Source organism: Pantherophis guttatus, chromosome 3 (genome assembly GCF_059756535.1).
Source record: "Pantherophis guttatus breed Tessera chromosome 3, ASM5975653v1, whole genome shotgun sequence".
Taxonomy (NCBI): Eukaryota; Metazoa; Chordata; class Lepidosauria; order Squamata; family Colubridae; genus Pantherophis; species Pantherophis guttatus.
In genome coordinates this window covers 178,234,354-178,251,130 of record NC_142065.1, presented here as the reverse complement: position 1 = coordinate 178,251,130, position 16,777 = coordinate 178,234,354, and the positions used below count along the sequence as shown (strand labels likewise).

Below are 16,777 nucleotides of genomic sequence, written 5' to 3'. Positions count from 1 at the left end.
AATTGTAAAGGAAGCTTATAAAATAGCATGTTCTCATCTAAGGAGTTAAATCAACTTTGCCTTCTAGTTTTATAACTGAAAAGTCAGACATATACAAGTAAGAAATCAAATGCTATCTCTATCTTATCATTTCTACCCAACTTAGTTTTATTAATTGTCTGTTTCCTTCTGATTGTTTTTTGTTAATCCACTGATTTATTCATTTAACATTATAGTATTGAGGGCAGGAGATTGTCACTATAGCCTTCTGGCTTTTTCTCAAAATTTTCATAGTATTTACATAGTATTAGTTGAATTAAATACTCTTCTAACAGTTTTTATTACAACTAAATTCTGTAAATATTGTTTCTGGGAATCTCTGGTTGGGTATTTTGAATGATGTTTCAAGAAAATTAAAGATGTTCTGCCAACTGTTAGGCAGAAAAAAATCTACATTCTATAAGCTGGCAGCGCCCTCTGGTGTCAAATTGTAGCAAATTATTTTAGATCGATCCTAAGATTAAATTATTTTTAAAGTAATATGCAGTATGAATCAAACACAAGATAGCATCACATCTAGTACATGAGAATTAGACTATTAAATGCAGAGTTATAATAAGGCCATTGTGTGAGCATTCTAATTAATATAAACAAAGACATCAGGAGATACAGGTGGAGAATTTAAGTATCAAGTTGTGTATTAAGAAATGAGAAAGACAGTCCAACTCATAACAGATAACACAATGCATATAATTAAGACATTTTTGTTTGCTTTCTCTATCACCCTGCCTTTTCACAGAAGGAGCCTTCAAGGTAGCTTCCAATCTATCTAAAACTTGTAATAATTACAGATATCATCTAAATGTAACTGACCTGTAAGTGAACTGAAACAAGTTAGTGAGAATATGCCAATTAACTGCAGATAAAAACTGATGTATAAAAATACAACTTAATGATGTCTGAGCAGATTAATAATGGCCTGTAAATATTTCATCATGAATAAAGCCAACATTCTCAGGTCTCCATCATGTTCCATCAGCCATAAATCCCTCAAAAAAAAGTTATTGCAAGCAGGATTATTTCCTAAGAAAGTCCTTACTTCCAAAGAAGTCTGTTCTTTAAACAAATTCTGTACTTATCACAAAAACATGTACGGTACTTATTTCTTATGGCTTGGTTGGACTTTGGTCCTGTGGGTTGATATGTGCTTCCTGATCTTCTGGTCTCTAGTTCTAAGATGAATATAGCCTGTACCACATCCTGAGGCTTATCCTCATTCTCTGACAAGCATTCCTCTAGTGGGTTGTATGATATCATCATTGAAAGTGAAAGTATTTGGGGGCACTTTCTGAAATGGAAACTATTTCTCCATCTATATTATTTTTGGTTTATTGCAGAAGAGACAGGACATTGGATTGAATACAAATAATACTTTTCCTTAAGATTTAGAATCCCCCAAAGTTATATGAACACTTATATATGATTTGTTCTCCTTTTATCTAGGTGTCTTCCCAGATTTAAAACCACTTCCTAAATTTTTAAAAATTGTGAGGAAAACGTCCTTTAAAAGTTAGTTATTGGGAGAATAAAATAAACACATTCATTGCCCCAAAACGGAAGCCTTTTTAATAAAATGTTCTGTTCTTTAGTTTTCTAAGATATGGGTCTACTGAGAAGTCACATTTTTTACTACCACTCTACTTTAGATATGTAAAATACAGTATAGTTTCATAGTACCTTTATGTTTAAAGACATACTTTATATAGTCTTCCATCAGAGGAATAGAAATATTTATTAGCTAAGAAAATTTCAAAGAATTATTGTTTAATGTTTGTGTGTGTTTTCTGTGTTCCCTTTCTTTCTGTATATGAAAATATCTTAACAGAACCATTCAAGAGGAATAAGAAAAGTTTGGAGAAACTTAATTTACTTGTTTCTGATTAGTAAACTTCAGATTACTAATTTACAGCAGAATTCTTGTAGTGTGAAATTCCAATTTCCTGAAGCCTTTCAGTGAAGTGTTGCAGTGATTTTTGACAAGCTCTTCCACCAGGAGAGCTAGAAAGTTAAAGGTAGGGTAGATCTCATAAATTTCATTCACCATCAGAATTATCATGCTATTATCTTTCTCATTTTCTTCTAGCCCAGACACATCAATTTGCCTTTCTATTCTGATGTTCCAGATTTTTTTGAATAAAATATTCTAGGTACCTTAGAATATCTTTTTATTTGTTCTATGTCATTTTCTATCATGGATTTGTCAATTTTGTTTTATAGACTGCCCTGTAGCAAATCCATACTTTTCTAGCAATTTGTTAGACCAGAGAAGCATTTTAAGCCAGATTTTTGGGTGGAGTTATCTAATAATTTTATAACCTTAAATGTTCTAAGGAATAGTGGGGCATTCCAATTATGAACTGAGCTTATGGAATTTTTATTTTTAATTGAAATATAATTTTTCGACCTGTTCAAGTAATTTATTATGTTCCTGTTTCATTCTCTAGAAAATTGAAAGAGAAAATATTTGTAAGCATATCTGAAGCATTTTCTAATGTTACTGAGATTTATAGGGCATACTTTTGTAAATGATCAATATTTCTTCAACTACACTACCTGGAAAAAAGAAAGGACAGTACTTCTTAGAAATAAACATTCCAGCTTCTGCACATCTCTTGCACTTCTTAACAGAAGGGTAAGTTAATGTGGATGAAAAAAACCTTAAGATACATCTCACCAGTGAAGTTCAAGAACATTACAATATTCTTACTAAGTAGGCTAAATCCTGCATCCTTTTTTTATGTACAAACATGTTTTATTTTGGTCTGGAATCCAGGGATGAAACTGAAAAACTTATGGATTTTGATGTTCTGGGCCAAATTTTGGGGAACATGGTCAATTGGAGGGATAGGGGAAATAGAAGTAGGAAAAAAAATAATTCTCAAGAAATGCTGCATTTTAGTTTATAAGCCTTTTATGGATGAAAGGCTTTTCACTCATGGGACACAAATTGTAATTTAAACCGTAAGTGACTTCTGAAAACAGAAGAAATGTCTATGATACAGTTGTTTCCCATTGTAAATATTTTACAGTGTAATCTTACGCATGCTTATTTGGAAATTAAGCCTACTGAACCTCTGTAGGAAAAATGGCAAAATTTATACTATTTATGTCTTTTCTATTTTTTCCTCTTACACCTTCTTTTACTTTGTATTAGTTTTTATTATTATAATTATAATCTTTAATAGGAAAAAACCTGAAAAGTTTTTCGCTTGAAAAAAGAGCATATAAATCCTATCAATGTTAAATTCATTGTATTTCTTAGGATATTTAGGATACAAAATAAAAATGCAAATGAATCATTTTAGACTGTATTAAGACATTAATCACACTGGTTTTTATTAGCAGCATTTTCCACTGAGTGCGCTGAGGAACTTTCCTTCCTTAAATTTCAGCGATAACATTCCAAATTAACAAAAATAAATTACTTTGATCTTGAGTAAACATCAACAGCTCTTCAGATTTCTTCACTATCCATTTTAAAGTTTTGCATTATTCGATACACAACCATCAACTCAATATTTGATGCCTTCCAGACAGTGAATATGCTAGTTAATCATGCTCACAAACTAGTAAATTAGAAATTATTTCCAGGAACTGAGCTCTGCTGTGAGTCATATCCCCCTTTCTGTACCAGACTTCAGACTTTGACGTATATATTCATAAACATGCATTTATTCGTTTATAACTCCAGCTCGTTTTTAGGCCCAGCTAAATGCTATCTTTTGCTGATCTTGAAAAAGTTGGGCAGCATTGGACCTGCTTAGGTACAGGATAATCAGAAAATATCAGAACTGTAAACTGTAGACTGGAAAATCAAGTAATATTTTGGAAAAAGGAGATGAGTAATTGCTGCTGTATTGGTGCAAAGAAAACTGTATGGAAACATCTCTTTAGTCACCATGAGTTAGGTTGAACTCACTTTGTTTTTACTTTTCCCATCTTTGTTAAAGTATGTTAATTCTTAGGGCACTCAATAGTAATTTGAATTACTTGTGCATATGCAATGTACTTAATTTTATTAAGTGCAGCATTAACTCTAATACATAACAAGCCAGAATCTATCCAGAACAAAGATCTATTGAGTTTAATAGATCTAATTGTTTATAGCAGGGGTCTGGAATCCAACCTTGCCAACTTTAAGACTTGTGGACTTCAAGTCCCAGAATTCCACAGCCAGCTGGGACTTGAAGTCCACAAGTCTTAAAGTTGGCAAGGTTGGAGACCCCTGGTTTATAGTGTGATCCTGTATTCACAGAAGTGATGTTTTATTTTACAAGGTTGATTTTTTTAAGGCAAAGATGTATGATGATCTTTCCCAATATTGTATATTTTAGACATGTTGGCAATACAACCTTGAGAATATCCAGCCAGCATAGGAAATTATGGCCTTAGTATTTTCAGTACAGTGATCTTATATTTGTCTTTGACTATTTGTTACTTATGTGTAAATAATTGTTTTTAAAATGTTATAATCTGGAATTTAACTTGTATTAATTACAATCACAGTGATTTGCAAGAAATGGAAAACCATTAAATAATATATAGCAGATATCCACTGCATATCAAATACCACCTAATTCTTCTGCATCAGGAAAGCAGCAGTTTCCCGAAGGAAAAATTAAAAAAAAATTGGGAGTGAAGTACTTCATCTTGCCACCAATGCAATGATCCATCCTCTTATTTAAATGAACATGTAGTTTGGTCCAATTGACTTAGGACACATCTAGCTAACTATGACACAAAAATGCTCCACGCACCATTTTCGAAGTACACGTTCACATGACGCCATCTTTGTCTTCTTATGGCAACAGTAAAGAGCTGCTTTCCAGTGCAGGAACTAGCAGAACACATGCTGACTTAGAGAAGTGTTAAGCATACTTCCTGCCTCTACTCTGCTTTGACAATGAAGCAGAATCAGTGGTGTATTAACCATTAAGCAGACTAAGCATGTGCTTAGGGCACCAGGCCCAAAGGGGGCACCACAAAGTTGAGAAAGAAAAAAAACAACCCAATGAAGATTTGTAAAAAACAAAGGAGTGGGGCACCAAGATTTGTCAGTGCTTAGGGCACCAATGAGCCTTAATTCGCCACTGAGCAGAATACAGGGTGAGAAGACCTATTTTGGTGTTATTTATAAACAATGGAAGATCCATCAGTCTTCTGGGCTCAGTATCAGATCTTACAAAGTAATTACTTTGTGGGATCAGGGAAATGGCACTAAAAAGAACATATCTGCTCCCCTCTATATATCCTGCCACTTATAACAAAAGAAAGAAGGTTGATCCCCCTCTTCTTTTCCTGATTCACTTACTAAGAATGGTGGGGAGGACTGATTATCCACTTCTCTCCAAGGAAGGGGGAAGCAGTTCTTCACACATTCCCACACCCTTACTTCACTCCTTTAACCATGTAATGTTTCCTCATCAATTGATCCTGGGTATTTCAAGACTTCACTTAAATTAAAAATGAAGCAGTACTTAAAATATGCAATCTGGAAATGGCTGATGACCTTTAGGAAACATTTTAAGATGGCTTGCTTGATAATGATCTGTTTATATTTCCAGGCTGCTGTTGACTATCATGCTGCTTTAAATTTACTAGTCATATAGCCATTTTTCTTGTCCATATTTTGTACATTTGTGTATATATGTATATTGCTATCACTATCAGAAAAAAGTATGAACATTTAAGAAACGTTTTCCACATTTAACTTGCCACAGCAGGAAGAGAGAGCTGATTGGGATGTGGGGTAGGGAATTTGGATTAGAGACTGATCAATCATCAAAATAATAGTAGCGACAACAACTGGCTATTATTTAAAAGGAAAGTCTATCAAATAATTATAAAGTAATAATAAATAACCAGAAAAGTAAAGAACTATAATTGTGGCTATCTACTTGTGTGAGATATTGATATTGCAACTTCATTAACCAATAAAAATAATCTGAGTTTTGGCTTATTTCCAAAGAAAATGCTTTATTCTTGATAAAACATGCAGTTACAGAGCCATAAAGATACAGGTAGCTAATATATAGTTTATGATTTGGCTTACTTGGTATTTTTGAACTTCCTATTTAGTTATCAGAAGCAAAGACTGTAACTGTATCTCTAACCTAGTGTAAAATAAGATTGGACCAAAGATTAAGCATTCAAATACATACTAGGAGTGGGTTCTACTTACCTTTACTACCAGTTCGCAATGGGGCCACGCGCAGAGAAGCATTTTGATGATGTCGGGGTCAGTGGGTGGAGTCTCCCGCCGGTTTTACTACCAATTCTATAGAACTGGTGAGAACCCACCACTGGTACATATATACATACATATGTACATACATAAACATGCACGCGTACACACACACATGTTTTCATTTGGATTTTGGGTAAAATGGAAGAATTGTCCCTTTTTTTCAAAGCCAACTCCAAAAAGAGGGCAAAAAGATTAGGAATACAGTGTAGAATATGCAGAACATTAACACAGAGAGCCTAATGAATTTATTTGTCTGTATTATTCCTATTGAGCAATTAGGTAGATTGCTACATATTTAAATTTCCACAAAAAAGCTACCGTTTAACTTTGAAAACAAAATGAAAATAAAATACAATCCTCCTTCCTCCCCCTCCTTCATTTTACTGTCATCCTTCCCTTTCTGTTGCCTAAGGGAATTAGTCACATTAACTATGATTGACCAAAGTTGTACTAAGGGCAACAGTTCACCGAACAAAAGTACTTCCATAAGAAATAGCATATTTAGATGACATGATTTTAATCTCTAAGTGCTTTAAAATCAAGTCACAGAACTGTGGAATTGACGTACTGATTTAGATTTAGCTTATTGGTATATTAGATTCATTGAATTGCTTTTTTTAGCACTTATATGATGGCTTTTCATGTTGTTACCATTCAAATGTTTGAAAATATACATGGCAAAGAGTTAGAAAAAATGCTTTTGTCAGGAAGCAACAAAAATAAATATAGACTAATTAAGTAAGTAGTCTAGTCCAGGGATGGCAAACCTTTTTGCTGTCGTGTGCCAAAAGTGGGAGGAGCGCGGGGGGGGGGTGTCACATGCGCGGGTACCCACACCCATAATTCAATGCGCCCTGCTCCCCTGCGCATGCGCATGCTACACCCCCCCCAGTTCCCCCTCATTTGGCACGTGATGGCACAGTGGGCCAGGTAGGCCCGTTTTTCGCCCAACCCAGGCTACAGAGGCTTTCTAGGAGCCTGGGGAGGGCAAAAACGGCCTTCTCCACTCTACCGGAGGCCCTCTGGAGGCCAGAAATGGCCCATTTTCTGACTTCCAGTCCCACCATGTGCGCTGGAGCTGAACGCTCGCGTGCCCACTGATATGGCTCTGCGTGCCACCTGTGGCACGCGTGCCATAGGTTCACCATCACGGGTCTAGTCCAAACGTACAGATATCCATTTGCCCAATAGATTTATTTAATAATCCTCCATTACACTTGGGCAATACAAGTATTTGAGCACAGAGAATTCCTACCATGAATCATTACCATTGTATGAGTGATTATGGTATTTCTCTCTCCCTCCCGCCCCTCTCCCCCCGTTTTACAAAATAAAAGTTGCATATGGCCTAGCAGGTGCACAACTGGGCATGGAGGGAAAAGGAAATGAAGAGGAAAAATTAAAAATGAAGAAAGAAGCCTTGTCAGCTGAGGTGTCATAATGCCCTGAAATCACAAAACAATCTGGAGTTCTGTTTCACTCTCTTTCTTTTTAAGCCTTCCACACCTGTGATTATGCTATTTTGGCTCTTAAATTATTTCTTTTGGCACCAGAAGCAGGATGTAGGTAAAATAAAATGGATATACCAATTTGGAATCTTTCTGTTATTTATCTTTCTTCTGAGAACATTTTCTCCCTTATATTTATTTAGCACCCGTCAACACACATGAATTTAATTTATAGGTTATGTTTGGAAATTGTTTACGTCATACACAAAGCCGTATTTCATATGCTCATAACTGCATTAATGCAAAAATTTGCATAGCGTGACTGATCTTTTAAAACAACTGAGGGGGCTCAGAGTCACTGGACTAGTTCTGAACTTGTGAGTACATTGTTTACATAAGTACTGTTGCAATATAGGCAGAATATGAATATTATGGTTAAAAAACAAAGAACCAAATGTTTATCTTGCAGCATATCTAGACATAAGAACTTATTATTGCTCTGTCTTAACAACTTTCATGGAGGGAAATATATTCTCTAGTTACTATAACTAGTAGTTCGGTATTATGTATCAATCAGTTCACTAATGTCACTGGATATAAAGACAGTTAATAAAAATTAAAAACAAGATGGATGCTGCAAATATAATTGAAGAAAAAAATGTGATTTTCTAATATAGTAAAATAACTTGACCCAAAAGTGCTTTTTCAAGAGGCTTTCTGGTTTTTCTTTGAAGATGTTTCACTTCTCCAAGCTGAGCTGAAGAAGCTTGTTGGATGAGAAGTGAGATCTTCAAAGAAAAACCAGAAAGTCCAGTTGCCTCTTGAAAAAGCACCTTGGGACAACTATGACCTGGTTGACTGAGAATCTCCACAGACATTTAAAATAACTTGATTTTTCTTAAGATGTTTGTAAAAGTGTTTATGTCTCAATTGTGACTTTTTAAAAAAAAAAAAAAGGAAAAAGTTCATTGACTAATTATTATGTGCTATCTAGGTGTCTAGGCTTAGCAACTACGTAGATATATTCTGCATCAGGTAATCTCTTGTCAGATGGATCCTCCTCAGAGCTTCTGATCCTGCTGTGACTGAGTTTATCCAACTTGCTGCTAGTAGTCCCTTTTTTCTCTTCCCTTCCACCTATCCCAGAGACCTAGATCTTTGTATATGTACTAAATATGATTAGAATCTGCTAATTTGTTCAAGTGAAAACTCTTTTTTATTCTATGATTCATGTAATTGTTTTCTTGACTGTTCTTGGTATTCTTAGAATTCTTCTCCAACACCAAGCTTCAAAAGCATCAATCCTCTTTCTAGCCTATTTGTTCAATCTCCAGCTTTCACTTCCTTAAAGTGTCACCCAAAAAATGTGTGCTTGATTCTGACCTTTACAGCAGTGGTGGGATTCAAATTTTTTTACTACCGGTTCTGTGGGTGTGGCTTGGTAGGCGTGGCAGGGTAAGGTTACTGCAAAATCCCCATTTCCTCCTGATCAGCTGGGACTTGGGAGGCAGAGGATGGGGGTGGGGCCAGTCAGAAGTGGTATTTACTGGTTCTCTGAACTACTCAAAATTTCCGCTACCGGTTCTCCAGAACTGGTCAGAACCTGCTGAATACCACCTCTGCTTTACAGGTATAGAGATATCTTGTCATCTGAATATGTTTTGTAAGGTCTTCGTTGCTACTTTACTAAGTCATAGTCTATACAATAGTATATTTATTTATTGACTGTGCATCCTGATGATAAAGGCACAATCGTCAATTCATTATTTCCACTGTCAATTCTAAGGGTAGTCGCTGTACCCATTGTCGTTAGTTTGATCTTCTTTACATTTAATCTCAGTTTTTCACTGTATTCTTTGGTTTCTATTACAGCAGATGATTTTCATTTTCAGTTACTAATGTCATCTATATTGTGCAGATTATTGATTATTTTCTCCATTTTAAAAAAATACCCTCATCTTCTAATCCATATTTTCTCAATATATATTCAGCATTTAGATTGAATAAATAAGGTGAGAATATTAAGTCGTCTTACTCCTTTACTGACTTGCAAAAGACCGAACCATGTTCTATCCAAATTGTGTCCCAAAGGTGCTTTTTCAGGAGGCGACTGGACTTTGTTATTTTTTCTTTTGCAAACTTTCACTTCTCATCCAAGATGCTTCTTCAGCTCTGACAGGATAGTGGGGAATGGAAGGATTTATATCCCTTGCAGACAGCTGGTAATCTGCATCCTTTTAAGGTCATTGAAGCACTTGAAGGTTCATCTGTGTCCTGAGTAGTGCTCTTGGTTCCTGTAGTCTGCAATTTCCCCCACCTTCTGGAAATGTTTCTTATTGTACAGTCTTTTCTGAAACTAGCTAAAGAAGTTTATACTTTTAACATAATTTTAGAACATTCTCATACTTATCTTCTACTGAAACACAATTTTCTCATTCATATATGGTCAAATATTATTGTGTCAAATATTATTGTACATTAAAGCAAAAAATAAATTCTCAATATGCAGTAAACTGGATGCTGACTTGATTTCAGTGTCACACTTGATTTCAGTGAATATACTATGACTAATTATAGTATATTCATTGCAATATAGTAATTGACTTGTAACCCTGTTGGGATTTGGTTCCCACGAAAGAATTATGATTCATCCAAATTATTTTGTAAGATCATAAAACCATTGCTCTCAGCCCTGTAGAGCAGTTTTCACCATGGTGATTGTCCCTCAGTATTGCTTCCTAGGGAAAATAAATCATTCTACTGACTAAAAGGGGAGTTCAAAAATTGGCAATCCGGCCAGTGTCCCTTCCTGTTTTATCATTTCTTCATTACTGCTTTTTCAGTATGGTGAAAAAGTGATGTGCTTCAAGCAATCCAGAAAAGGGAAACAGTTATACAACTCAAGATATTGGGCAAGTTCCAGGATCTATAACAAGGGATTTTATACCATGGGAGTTTCCACTGCATAGCCAAGAAGAAATACCTTCATTCTTCATCAGTTCAGCTTGCAAAGAACTCTAGGAAGACTCAAATCATAATGGGGAAATTAAAGCCTTGGGTATGGGAGGGACATAGTCCTTGCAGTATTTATTTATTGGCATTTTATTTACTGGCGTAATCTTGTGAATTCATCAGTGGTATCTTTCTGTAAATCTAAGGTTACTTTAGTCTTTGAGGTCAGATTTAGTTCATGTAACTTGGGAGTTGTTAAGGAAGTACAAGGAAACCACTGTCTGAGATATTATCAACTAAAAGTGACCAAAGAAAGGCTGAGAGCTAATATTTTATATCAACAGTGCGGGTGCACAGTAGCATCATTCTCCTTAAGGCCCATCTGATTGCATTTGCTTTCCTTGGAGCAAAAGAACAGCCCAGAAGTGATGCAGTTTCTTCCCATGAGGCTTACATTTTTCTATGCAAAACTGTAGGCAGATTATCAGTTTTAACACCTGTAGGTAGTATTACTGCGTGGAGCATTATTTTATGTAGCTTACAACACCTTTCCCAACGCTAATCCTTTTTTTTTTTTTTTACCAAACAGGTTTTGTAGGTTACCAAAACAGTATTAAAAAAATTGTAACCACAGACCCGTAAGTGAATACATGAGTCAATCAATCCCTTTATCACGCCACCCACAACTTTATATATGTCATAAGTAAATGCCTTATTCTATAACAAGAGATATGTATATATGTACAGGATATTAAGAGTTAATTTATTCCTCCTCCTTTAATGTATTCATATGTAATCACCCCCACCCTTGACTCCTCCCCTTTGATATAAATAGAGAATGCTTTTACCTCATGCCTGCTTCTCACTGTAAAAATCTGACAGAACAAGTAGAATGCCTGTTATGAATAAACTCTTCTTTAACTCAAGAAAAATACTTCTGAATTTATTATTGAGTCTGATCCTCAAAATATTGTAACAAACTGGTAGCAGTCGATGGTTGAACTGACTCAATAAAATCCAACATGCCTAAGAAAGAAAACCTCAAGAACAAAAAAGAAAGACCCAACACCAGGGCAAATGATAAAGAAACAAAAACAGATCACAAAATGATCGACGAACCAATAAATATAACAATCAAAGAATCTGAAGATAACACCACAGACATCGAAGAAACAGCAGATGAAACCGACAACCAAGAAGAGAACGAAATAAAAGACAAAGACCTCAGATCGGAGATACTGAGGCTAATAAAAAGTCAAAAAGATGACCACAAACTCATCGCGGAACTCCGAGGCTTCTTGGAAGAAAACGGAGCAGCGAGAGAAAAAGACATTGAAAAAGCCAAACCCGAAAATACAAAAATGGTGAGCGAACCTACAACGAAAGAAAAAATGACCAGAAGCAAGACCAGAGGTCCCGCTCAAAATTTTGAAAGGCAGCCATCTTTCCTTCAACCGGCCACAGAAATGAACACGGCTGAACCAATCAGAATGCAACATTCAAAAACTCTGGCGCGAAAAAACACAAAAAATAACAAAAAATATATTTATTCTTCTGAAGAGTCAGAAACAGATACAGACGAATCATCAGAAGGAGAGCACTACGAGGGAGCTACAGCAAAGAGAACCTCTCCCAGCGGCTTCAGCAGAGAAATGACCAACGCGCATGCGCAGATGAACACAGAGAACTACAATGAACTTTATGAAGAAGGAGAACCTCTCAAGCTCATCAGCAGAATACCCACACCATTCTGCAATTTTCAACATCTACAGGACCATGGACTACCCACAGTTGTAAGTAGTGGGAATAATAATATTGGGAATCTACCCAGTGATTTCCCAAAACTTAGAATTGATGGCATCAACTTACAGGAATGGTGTCAACAAATTCAGGTTGTCTTTATGAAAGAAAATTTATTATTTTTTATAACCAATCCTCCCAAAAGACCTTGGACTCTAAAAATGGACTGCCTGCATCACAGAGCATTCTATTTAATAATTTCTAGCATATCACCTGCCATGTACTACAGTATTAAGCATAATCTTACTGTTTCAGAAATAATTCAATGCATGTTTAAATTGTTTCACAGTGAAAGTGTAGCAACAACCACTAGGATGTCTAAAGATTTCTTTTCAGCCAAATTAAGATCTGGAACCACCATAAGTGAACATTTAATATCCTTAAACAAAATCAGAGCAGAATTACATCTAAGAGGAGAAATAATATCAGAACAGACAATGAAAAGCGTTATCCTTAACTCATTAGATTCATCATGGGATAACTACATATCACACTTAGACTCAATCAATCTAGGATACTTATCCATAGAAAGTCTGTCAAACAAGTTAATAGCTGAAGATAATTTGAGGAAAAGTAGATACAATGCATACACAGAACACAGACAGGCAAAAAGAATAGCCTTCCAAGAGAATCACCAAAAAACAATTGAATGTTACAATTGTGGATCCAGAAAACACTCTAAGGGAGATTGCCCCATGTTTCATAGGGAAAGACAAAACCGTGACTATAGGGGTAGATATCAAGACAGGCAATCATCTATTGATAGATACAGATATAGGGACTCCCCAGACTACAGAGAACGCAGAAAGGATAGAGATAATTCAAGGGATAGGAAATCAGGATCATTAAATGGATTAGATAAACATAACGATGTCATCACACAAAAATCAAAAAATAATGCTTGGCTCATAGATTCAGGGGCGACTAATCATACAACAAATAACAAGAAAATACTGTCTTCATTCACAAATGATAAATTTGTGATAAGAGTAGCCAATCAAGAAAATGTTCAAGTCATAGGGAAAGGAAATGTAAATATACCTGGTTTGGGTAAAATAGAGGGGGTATTGTTGATACCAGAAATATCACATAACATACTTAGTGCAGTGAAATTAAGCCAAGATTTCAACATAAATATAATCTTCTCTGGAGGAAAAGCAATACTAGAAAAGAATGGGACTAAATTGAATAGTGTAATTATCAAAGGGGGTCTACCCTTTCTTGTAACAGAAGATAAATGGTTGCATAACATTAATGCAAACACTGATGACGAAATTAACATAGACAGTGAACATAATAACAACAATGACAATGAAGAACCCAAAACACACTATAATCACAAAGACACACCCACTAGTGATACACACAATAACAAAAGGCCCAATATAGGCAAACCAATTCATGATGAATGTGCACACATGTTGCATAGAAAATTGGGACATGCAAGTTTCCCTGTAATACAAAAAATGATTGAACATGCTGATGGCGTTAAAATAAAGGATTGTAAAAACTATTTAGAATGCTCAGTATGTAAATCATCAAAACTCAGAACTAACCCAAAACCAAAAAGGGCAACAAGAACCTCTAACCAAATTTTTGATCTGGTACATATGGATCTGGTTGGTCCATTAACACCATCCATCACATACAAAAAAAGATATTTCCTAACTATTGTAGACGACTATAGCCGTTATGGATTTGTTTATACTTTAAAACACAAAGATGAAACTTTCCAAAAATTCAAAGAATTTTACAAACGTGTAGAAACACAACACAATATCAAAATAAAACGAATCATGACAGATAGGGGATCCGAATTCATGTCTAAAGAATTCTCACAATGGATAAAAGACAAAGGAATGCTACACTTCACGACTAGCCCATTTTCTGCGTTTCAAAATGGTACAGCAGAACGAAAAAACTCGACACTGCAAACCATGATTAGATGTACATTAGAAGATGCTGGTTTAGGAAAACAATTCTGGTCAGAAGCATTACTATATTCAAACTATACCCAAAATAGGACCTGGTCTAGCATACTAAATAAAACACCATACGAAGTGATGTACAATAGGAAACCTAAAATTTCACACATGCACATATTTGGGGTTACAGCAGACGTACACATACCAAAACAATTAAGGCGTAAGGGAGATAACGTATCCAGAAGGCTTAGATTCATGGGATACGAAACAGGCACAAAAGGATATAGATTCATTGACAGTAATAACAAATTCATAGTCTCAAGAACAGCAGTGTTTCATGAACAGGCCAACTGGTCTAAGATACATCTTAACGAGATAATCCAAAATACTAAACCAAACATTAAACAACAAGACAGAATAGAAAGAGAGAAACATGAACATAACACACATGATGACAAAAACAAAACATGGACAGGTAACCACACCAGGATAAAAACAGATTCATTAACCAAAAAGGAAGCAAGATATCTACACGATAATGAGAGCATACCAATAAGAACAATCAGGTGCAACAGAAACCAATTACCTAATAAGTATAAGGATTATATAATGTGTGTGAATGACGAGATACCAACACCTAACACATATGAGGAAGTGTTAAAACTTCCCATGGAAGAAAAAGAAAAATGGGAATTAGCCATAACAAAAGAAATGAACAGCTTGCGTGAATTAGGTGTATTTACACCAGTCCCTGCACCTAAGAACAAGACAATTATAGGCACCAGATGGATATTCAAAATCAAAGATTTAGAAGAGGGTAATAAATTATATAAAGCTAGATTAGTCGCACAAGGTTACGCTCAAAAATATCCTGAGGATTACACTGACACATACTCTCCCACTGTAAGAACTGAAAGTGTTAAGACAGCTTTAGTCATAGCGGCTATACTCAATCTTGATGTCTTTCAATATGATGTGCAGACTGCATACTTACATGCAAAACTCGACAAAGAGATATATGTAAGGGCACCTCATAGCCAATGTACAAACAGAGATGAGATCTGGTTACTTAACAAAAGCTTGTACGGATTAAAACAATCCGGCAAGCGTTGGTATGAATGTCTTGTCAGCGTGCTTAAAAATATGGATTTCAAAGCCACAACTGCAGACAATTGCTTTTTTGTTAGAAAGGAAGGTGAATCATTAGAATTTGTGTTAATCTATGTGGATGATATTTTGTATATAGGCAAACATAAAGAAAAGAAAGACTTATTTGTATCCAGACTAAGTGAACATTTCTCTTTAAAGTCGCTAGGAAGGGTAAACAAATACCTTGGAGTTCAAATCAATAAGACAAGAAAGGGATTCAAATTATCTCAGAGAGATAAAATTATAGAACTTCTGGAGAAATGCAATTTAAGAGATGCCAAACCTTGCGATACTCCTATGCAGACTGATTTTTTAAGGAATATGGATGAATTTTCGCCTGAATTCGAGAACAATACATTGTATAGATCAATTATTGGTTCTCTCTTGTATATATCTAATTGGACCAGGCCTGATATAGCTCTGCCACTTAATTTATTATCTAGACATGTAAGTAAGCCACTTATGTATCATTGGGAAGCAGTCAAACGAATACTAAGATATCTAAAGCACAGCATAGATTTCTGCCTACTCTTAGAACCCAATAATATTAAAGAACCTATTATCACCAGTTACGCTGATGCAGACTGGGCAGGTGACATCAAATGTAGAAAGAGCACCTCAGGTTATGTATTATTTTTAAATGGTTGCCCAATATTCTGGTACACTGGGAAACAAGATTTAGTAGCGACTTCCACTACAGAGGCAGAATACGTCTGTTTATCTAAAGCCTCAAATAATTTAGTATGGTTTAATGATTTATTATCTGATATTTGGAAAAATCCAATACTACCATTTGTCATACATGAAGATAATAAGGCAGCTATAGAAATATCAAGATCTGACGCCATTGGTCAAAGATCCAGACATATAGATATCAAATTTAAACACGTCAGACATTTATCTCAGGATGGATTCATTAAAGCAATCCACTGCGAAACCTCAGAACAAATAGCTGATATATTAACTAAACCTTTACCTTCTAAACAACACAAATACTTGACATCAAAATTACAAGTACTATATAGCTCTGAATCCGAATGCAATCATTGTTATATATCGAATCGGCATTTAGAGGGGGATTTGTCATAAGTAAATGCCTTATTCTATAACAAGAGATATGTATATATGTACAGGATATTAAGAGTTAATTTATTCCTCCTCCTTTAATGTATTCATATGTAATCACCCCCACCCTTGACTCCTCCCCTTTGATATAA

At 35.3% G+C, this 16,777-nt stretch overlaps 1 protein-coding gene across 1 annotated transcript in view; it reads right to left on the bottom strand.

Annotated features, from left to right (window-relative positions):
- The window catches only part of DNAJC5B (DnaJ heat shock protein family (Hsp40) member C5 beta), a 44,987-nt gene that overhangs the window by 27,672 nt on the left and 538 nt on the right, over nt 1–16,777 (bottom strand). The gene's annotated exons all lie outside the window — the stretch shown is intronic.